This window comes from Phalaenopsis equestris, unplaced genomic scaffold (assembly GCF_001263595.1).
Source record: "Phalaenopsis equestris unplaced genomic scaffold, ASM126359v1 Scaffold000506, whole genome shotgun sequence".
In the NCBI taxonomy this organism is placed as follows: Eukaryota; Viridiplantae; Streptophyta; class Magnoliopsida; order Asparagales; family Orchidaceae; genus Phalaenopsis; species Phalaenopsis equestris.
Genome location: NW_018164946.1, coordinates 212,847 through 222,025, shown reverse-complemented (window position 1 = coordinate 222,025; position 9,179 = coordinate 212,847).

The window sequence follows — 9,179 nt, the reverse complement described above, 5'->3', positions numbered from 1 at the left end:
AAAATCATAGGACATTTCCCTTGACAGAGGCTACAACATGTTAAAGTTTCAAGCCAAGGCGATGTGCCAATATGCATGGAGAATCAAATGATTCAAAACAGTGTTTAATTAATTAAAAATAAAATATGCATGAAATGGTATTGAAATTTATTTCACACTATTCTCCTCTGTTTACTGAGCAAGAGGGTATTTTTATTTAATTTTTGTGATTTTTTACACAAAGTTATGAATTTTTTAAGTTAAGGACATTTAAATAAATAAGAAAAGCCCTATTTATCTATTTAAACACCGCATGCCACCTCATCCTACGACGCCTCAGAAGGCATTCGTGGTGCGCTCTGGTTGGACGCCGCCGTCCACATAGCTTGCTGACTCGGTCCGCTGTTTATGTCCTGAGGCATCGTCCGGCTCAATCTTGGCCATCCATGTGATACACGCGCGATCGAACGGCTCCCCGCCATCAGTCATCATCCCCGATAGAACGATCCTGTGACCGTCCACACTAAAACCCTAAGATCTCAGCTTATACTCAACTAAATCACCTCGGGTTTGATCCTATGGACTCGTCTAAGTGAGACGAACATATCCATACGATAATCATGCAATCAAATTAAACCTAACTAAATGGAGAATTGAAATAAGCTCGGGATGAGGTGAGGTTTTATACCTTTGCTCTGAGAAGTGAAGCTTCAATCGGAGGGGTTCGACACGTTCGTTGGGGTCCAAGGAGGCTAGGGATTGAGTCCCTTATTGTGGTGTAAGGCCTAGGTATGAATTCGATCACGACTGGATTTGGGTGTTGGTCTAGAGCTATGGTAGAGGCTTTGTGGGAGGGGGATTTTATGGGGTTTTGGCTTCTTTCACAATTGTGAAGGTGTGGGTGAAGTTAAATTGAGTTTGGTGGACTTTGGAGGTGTGTTGGGTTCTGTCCTAGTTTCCGGCAAGGTTTTAAGCTCAAAATTGAGCTCCGGCAATGGGAATGGGTGAGGGAAAATGGTCGAAATGCACTGAGGGGATTATAGGGAGGCTCAGTGTGAAGTTTGGAGATGCCTCTCTAGGAAAATCTCAGCACACCTCCCATGGCCAAGGGGTGTGGATGTGATTTCTTATAAAAATGGCCATGGGGTGGCTCTCAAGGGACAAGTTTGAGTGCATTGTGGTGCTTAGGTGGAGGGCAGAGGAGCTCTTCAATTTGATTTGGATGAGCTGGCCTCTAAGTTTGATTTGGGAGAGGTTTCATGGGGGTGGCTCTCAATTTTGAGATTTTCCGGCCACAAGGCTGGCCGGCCGGCCAGAGGGAGGTGGCTAGGAGGCCAGGGAAATAGGAGCTCAGGGAACCCAGAGGAATCCATCATAAGAATTTAACGAAAATGTGCTTTGATTTGACAAAAATATCTTAAAGATGTACATTTTTGGAAATAATATCCCTTAATTTGGGGGTCCTTTGGTCCATGGCTTGATTTTTAGGTGGTTTCATGGTGTTTGGACTGGTCACTAAGTCCAACTAATGGCTGTGGTGGAGTTAATTTGGTGACTTTAGAGTGGTACAAATAGTCTATTTTCTGTTTACTTTTGATGACCAGATCATCCACGTAGCATTCTACTTGATTGTGAATGAAGTCGTAAAAAATCTTCGTTATTGCACGCTGATATGTTGCTCTGGCGTTCTTTAGGCCGAATGACATAATTGTGTACCAGAAAATTCCAATCGGAGTTCTGAAAGCGGTAAGCGCTGCATCCTCGGGAGGAAATTGTGTACCAGAAAATTCCAATCGGTGTTCTGAAAGCGGTAAGCGCTGCATCCTCGGGAGGAGCCATCTTGATTTGGCTATATGCCGACGATCCGTCCATGAAGGAAAAAGTTTTATGTGTCGAAGCAATGTCCACCATCATTTCTGGTATAGGTAGTGGAAACTCTTCTTTTGGACATGCTTTGTTCAAATGTTCAAATCCTTTGTTCAAATCTCTGAAGTCGACACAAACGCGAATCTGTCCATTTTTCTTCTTAACAGATACAATGTTGGCCAACCACGTGGGGTACTGCTCCTATTTAACAAAGTTGGCTTCTATCAACTTTATCTATCAACTACTTCACATTGGCGATGACTTGTTGTTTTATTTCAAGGTGCATTCTCCTTGGGGCTTGTTTTACTGGGGTTATATTCTTGTATACCCCGACTTTATGGACTACAACCTCTGCTGACAGCCCTGACATTTTATCGTAGCTTCATGCAAATCAATCTTTGAATTCTGTTAATAGTTTGACCAATTCTGTAGATTCTTCGTGATAAAGTAGAGAACTTATAAATGTAGGTCAGGGTCGTTCTTCAGTCCCGAGATTAATCTATTTCATTTCATCCATGGTGGGTTTAATTTCCTCCTCAAATTCTAGTGGAACATCTTCTATGGGTTGATCAGTAGAGTCATCCTCTATATCGAGACAATCGTCTTCTGACTTACTAGTAACAACCATGCAAAATTCAGAATCATCGACTGGTTTAACTGTACCAAATCTGAGACCTTCTTCTGAATTGAGAGTTTGACTTTTAACATTCCATAGTTTTTCAAAAAGTTGAAATTTATCTTTTAGCATTTGTTTTGGTAAGTGTCCTTATTGAATTAACTTTTGGACACAAGGCGAGAAGTGACCAAAAGGCAATTCCATTAATTCATTAGAATCAACATCTAAATTTAAATGTTTTTGAAGCTCAGTAGAGGTGGAAGCACGGTAAAATTTGATCGAATTTGAACCAACACTTTGGACTTCCTTGACCTCCAAACCCTCGACCTTTTGAGGGAGAATCGGAGTAAGAGTCATAGTATTCACATAGTGGTTTATCCGATCATACATTATTTAAAATTCATTCCTCTCTATACTTTTAGGGATATCTCATACTGAGGTTTCTTCTGCTTTGTCATAATTATCACATCTTTAGAATTATTTTTATCACCAATATTGATAGCTGGCCTAGTTCGTTCAACAATTAATTTGATCTTTTCTTGTCCGCGTCCCCGGCCTCGACCTCAGGTGCGTGAAGTAGAAGAACCTCCACCAACTCGTTGTAAGGGAGTGGTAGAAGGTTGCTGAAGCGAAGTTGTATGGCTTCCTCTTTGTGATTCTTCTGAATCTTCATTTTTATTTGTCAAAATCTCGTGCGAGAAGACAGTCTTTATTGAAGGCGTGTAGTAGGCAGCATCTTCATGGATATCAACTTCATGTACTGAAAATGATTGTAGCTCTCCCTTGATGCAATTTTCTTGACCATCTTTGTGGTATTTAATGCACTGGTGTAGGGATGATGGAACCATATTGTGCTGGTGAATCCATGGTGAAAACAATAGAGCGTTAAAAGAGGTCTCAACGTCGATGATATGAAATTTAACGGTTGTTCCGAGTTCTACAACCTTCATAAGTAATGTAATTGATCCATGGGCCCTTTCTCCCTTTTGGTTGAATCCTCTTAACATCACCTTATCGGCCGTAAGCTCTTGAGCTTCAATATCCAAATAGGCCAATGTCCGTAGGCTCATCAAGTTAAGAGATGCTCTATGATCCACCAAAACTCTAGATAACACAAATCTGCCAATGTTGACGGAGATGTAGAGCGGACGGTCGTGGTCGGCGGTACCGAGCAGCAAATCTTCATCTGTGAAAGTTAACCCTAACTGTTCTCTCAATGAGCAAACTTCATCTGAGGATGGGCTAGCCAACTGAGCTAAGCAAATTTGTGGATCAAGCAAAGCTGTAACCAGAGATTCTCTCATCTCCTTTGACAGGATCAGAGCGTCATAGATGCTTAGTCGGGCAGGCAACTTCCTAACATGAGCTAGCACATTGTAGTCTACTTTGCATGATCCTCCAGCTTTATCTTGATTATTTGGTTCTTCCACTAGCGGAGGTGGGGGTATCTCTTCTCGAGTCATTATTTCTTTTCCTTTGTCTGTTGGAGCTATTCTTGGTGATAACACTTTTCCGCTCCTTAAGTTAACTTTTGTGATTTCTTCTTCTTGAGATATCATTGTTGAATCTTCCGGTGTCTCTTTCTCTTTGTCAGAAAGATCTAAGTTGATGGCGAGAGGTGTACCACAACGCTCGAGAGTTGGCTCTTCGTTATCGGTGCCGTCATAAGCGGTATCATTGATGTGTTCTTTGGACTTGACAACGAGTTCATCCAACTCAAGTATAATTTCAGGATCGTTTTGGGGATCGAGATCGCAGCTAGATCGATCATAATCGGTTATGTTATTACTAGAAATAGTCAAAATATAGCTGAAATCATAATCATTATATTCATAAGACCACGGAGGGACAAAAAGGTAATCATACAAAGTCAAGGGTTCGAGGATTTTCTTCGTCAAATCCGAGACAACCAGTCTAGTAGAGGTAGCCCCTATCCTACCCCCGTGCTATCAATCTTGGCAGTGATGCTTTTCTTCTTCTAGTTCTTTCTCCTTGACGATGATAGATCTCCTGGCAAAATCTTCATCTCGGGCTTGGTATGTTGCAAACTCTGAATAGAGGCTTGTTTTGATGCAGACTGGATCTTGTTCAGTATCTTCTTGGATGATCTGCTCCAGACCTCCTTCCATTCTTCTTCGGTGTTCATAGAAGCTTGTTCCGATGAATCTTGTATTTTATTAAGGAACCTCTTGAGTTCATTCCAAGTTGTACTTCACCCGTCTGTTCCAGTATACGGATCGATTGGGGAGATTGACTACCTGAAATCATGTTTATTGAACCTTTTTCAGGTTCTTTTAAATACTCCTTCGAGATTGTTATGTTCTCTTCCTTGAGGTTCTTCTTGAGCCAACCTTTAAAGATAAAGCATTTTTCTATAGTGTGCCCAAGCAACCGGTGGTATGCGAAATAATTTGGTTCATTCTTCTTATCCACCTCTTCAGGTTTCTTTGGATCAGGTGGTTTGAATTCTGGTTTCTTCATCAAGCTTTTGAATATTTTAGGTACGGCTTCATCCTTCAAGGAATACACAACTTTTGTCTCTCTAACAGGGATATTCTTTTACCCACTGTTCGAGGTGATCCCTCCTGAGACGGCTGTCTGTTGGATTGACTGCTCTATTTCTTAAAGTACTGTGACGAAGACTGGCGATGCTCTTCTGCATATACCTTTCTTGGCTGCTTTTCTTTGTCAACAGTTGCGACTACTCCTGATTTCTTTTCGAACACTCTGGACAACTTAGCCTTTTAATGCGGCTCCATGTGCTTCATTTCTTCTTGAAGACTGCTGGCTTTACTGAGTAGCTTCTCGAAGGATTTGATGGTGAGTCCCTTAAGCATGAAAGCTACTGGCCCATGAATGCTTTTGAGTAGAATCTCAATTGCTTGAATTCTTGTAGCTGAGGTTTGCATTTCATGCTAAGGTTTCTTCACCTCAAAATATAGTCTGCCAAAGTTTCACTAGGCTTTTGCTTTTCCATCATGAGCTCTTCGATAGACACATGGTGCTGTGCCCTGGTAAATCTTTTCACAAATAGTTGTTCAAACTCAGAAAATGTTTTAACTGACCCGTTAGGTAGGTTAACGTACCAGTCGAAAGCAATCCCTGACAAGCTGCTTGTGAACGGGTGGCAGAGTAGAGCTTCGTTATTCCTCGTGTTGCCACAACTGGCTCGGAAATGTGCTATGTGTTGTCTTGGATTTTTAATCCCATCAAATATCTTGAAGTTTGTGGCCACAAAACCCTTAGGGAAAGGGACGGCATCGATCTCCTCCGAGTAAGGTCTACCCTTCAAAATTAATGCACCGCCCTTGGACTGGCCTAAGGCATTCCGTACTTGTTCAACCATTTGCATGAACTTTTTTCTGGCATGGCACCTCATGGAGAATCCTTCTTTGGTAGTTCAACTTTGTCTGTTGAAGTAGCCGCCCTTCTTTCATCTGTGATGTGTATGATTTTTGGTTGATTAATCTCTGGAGAAGCCAATCTTGGTGCATGTGATTACCCCTGAATGGTGGCCATGGCGGTCATAGCTGCAGTCATCTCTTTTATTCTTTTCTCCAGTAGAGTAGCTCTGGTTTTGATCACATGGACATCCATGAAATACTCCTTGGTGTGAGGTTAAGCCTCACGCGCAGATGTGGTAGCTCTGGTTTTGATTACATGGACATCCATGAAATCCTCCTCCAAGTAATCACTGTAATCAAAATCTTCATTGTCACTATTGACGGAAACTCCGTGCTCTCTAGCTAACTCAGAAATTTTTAACTTGAGTTTCTCAACTTTTTCCTTAATTATAGATTCCTTGATTGCTTTAAGATCTCGAGGACCTTGATGGACATCCTCTATTTGTTCCTCCATCTCACTAGCTATTGTCACAATGATGTCAGATATTTTAGGCACTGGTTTTACTTTCTACCTTGCAGGCTCACTGAACTGTATTGGTGCAGCGACCTTGGGTACTCATACCCTTTTCTTCTTCGATGATGATGTCTCAGGACAGGATGTCTTAGTAGAGACATTGGAATGTCGAGGGAAGGTATGCTCCCCGTAGTGTAGATCGTCTACAGTGTCAGGTAATCGTCTTGTTTTTCTTTCTGGGATTGCAAAATAACGGGTAAGCTCCTCGGACCTAGTCTCGACTTAATCGGTCGGCAACCTGCGGTCCTGGTGGTGGTATGATCGGTGGTGACTATAACAGTATCAACTCGGTTTCCCAAATGGAACCAGATGGGAATACGGGTAGGTGACTTTACAGTTGACTTATGAGACTTTTTAACAGACTTCACATCCTTCAAAATTTCTTTTTTCATAAGAGGGGAAATTGCATGTCCCACTCGTCTAACATAACATCCTTCTTTAGTAGCAAGCCTTCTGAAAAGTGTGCTAACTCGGGTGATAGGAGTAAACTTCTTTTTGTCCTCACCATTTCCATGAAGTGATGGTAATGCGGTAGCAATCTTACGGATACTCTCATATCCATCAGTATTTGTCAGAGGATGGAATCTACTCTTTCGTAGGAGTGGATAAATTTCGGCTCCTCCTCAATGGGTGTGTTTTCAAGAGTCTTGGCTTTGATAGCCCTCCAAACTCTTCTATTGTGGTTCCTCCTTTGAGTTTGGGTTATTGGTACAGTCCTTGAGCTTGACTCGATTTCAAACACGGGTAGTGGAAAAGTTAGTCCCTCAATCGGATCTTCAACGACCATCACTTCTTTCCCCTTAGTAGTAGCAAGGATAGCAGACTTGATGGCAGTAGCTTTACCCTTTTTTGCAGGCAGGGAAGTCCTGAAGGCAGTTCAAGTTGAATTCTGCAGACGGTTCTTGCATTTCCGGAGCAGCAATCTTCATTATCATGAATGGGGCTTTCCCGAGGATGACCTCGAGATCTTCAAATCCAGCTCTGAATTTGATGGTCGGGGCTGTGTTACGGGTGTTGCGGTCCGTTGGCAGATTGCAGCAAAAGTTCAGCGTTGGCTAGGCCATTGCAGCGGGCTTTAAAATAGAAAGTTTTAGGGTTAGCTATATGGCCATAAACCTCGAAATCTTTAGTGCAAGCACTGAAAATAGAGGTTTATCTGTAGACTAGGCGGGTCTTAATTTATGGGTATTTTTTAATATTTTTGTTTTAAAAGGTGTAAAAATTAATTAATATAAGAAAATTTCAATGTGCGAGCAACACAACAAGATTTTGTTTAATTTGCTGAATAGCAAATCAAGTTTGGAAGGGAGATGTGAAATATTTTAGGACCTAGTGCGGGACCCAATTAGTGGCAGAAAATGTCCAGATGGAACTAGTCCACCTACATACCTATTGGGGATCCGACCCCACATAAAAATTTAAAAAGTCCTTAATGGCCTTCTGAACCCCTCTATTCAAAGATGGTTGAACAACTAGTATTGAAGTCAAAGGAGCTGGCTGTACTTTCCCAAGATAGAAATGGGTAAAGTATGTCAATGGAGGAAGAGTAATTTGGTCCAAGAGGGACATGGACACATATTCGATGTGTGAAGATAATATTTCTTGATTTGTATGGAGAGAAAAGCACATCCCCAGCGGAGTCCCCAGAAGCTTTCGGCGTTATTTCACGTTGGTTTGTAGGGAGTTGCCCGTAAGTAGCCGTCGGTCGCCAGAATCAAAATCCCATTGCCTTCATCGAAAGGACGTTGAAGTATGAAATCAAACTGACCCCATATTTTTCATAGTTTAAAATGAAAGAGCATTGTACCTCAAATCCTGTATCTATCCCAAAGGATAAACACAAGACTTGAGGATGAGGCTCGATCAAATAAACTAAGGAAAGTATGACCCCTATAGTTAATTACATCTTAAGTGACCAAAGTCACTTAAGAAGACTCTCGATAAAAATCAAGAAAGATTATCTTCAAGGAATTTCAAAGGGTAGGACTCTTTAACGAAATCAGACGTAGAGGTGTGAAAGAGGATTGGTTCAAATTTGGAATATTTCATTGTGGAATTTAAAGGAAGAAGAACTAGGGGATGTCATGGATCCAAAGGAGAACCTCGGTGACTTCCCAAGCTATCCTAATGTTTGGCTCCAATTTTGAGAAGCAATATTTGGGTGTTTCATCCTGCCAATTTTATTAGTTAGGGCTTACATTCATGTGAAATGATCACACAAATAGCTTGAAAGATGTGAGGATTTAGGTCGTGACAAACAACAACCTTGGAATCTTAAGTCAAGTTAGGGCTTATATTGTATAGCAGGGCTATGCAAAGGCCTAAAGATAAGTTGAGGATTTACGTTGCATAAGCAAGCAACCTCGAAGTCCTATGAATTTATTGTTTTAAGTCTAAGAAAGAAAGATTGGTTTAGCTGGGGAAGACAGGTTTTGCTGTTGAAGATGGTCGTGCTGCCCACCATGCTAGCTCCAAGCTCCTCGCTGCGACGACTTTGAGTTTTCTAGTGTGTCCAGTTCTAATGTCAAATCAGGTGGCCCTATGGTTGAAGTCCTTTAAATCTTATGAGGGCATACTAAAGTTGATTAGAGCACACCGGTTAGGATCCTACGGTTCCCTCGTTCCGGCATCACTATTTTCTATTGGATTCACTTAGTCAAAATGAACTTACTAAACTCAACCTAATGAGTTTCATAATTTCATTTAGATCGTGGTAAACCTCGTTAGCAACCGTATGCTACCTCCTCCAAGGGATTCCCGACCATCCGATAGAGACATCTTAATTTAGTTGAAGGTGTGA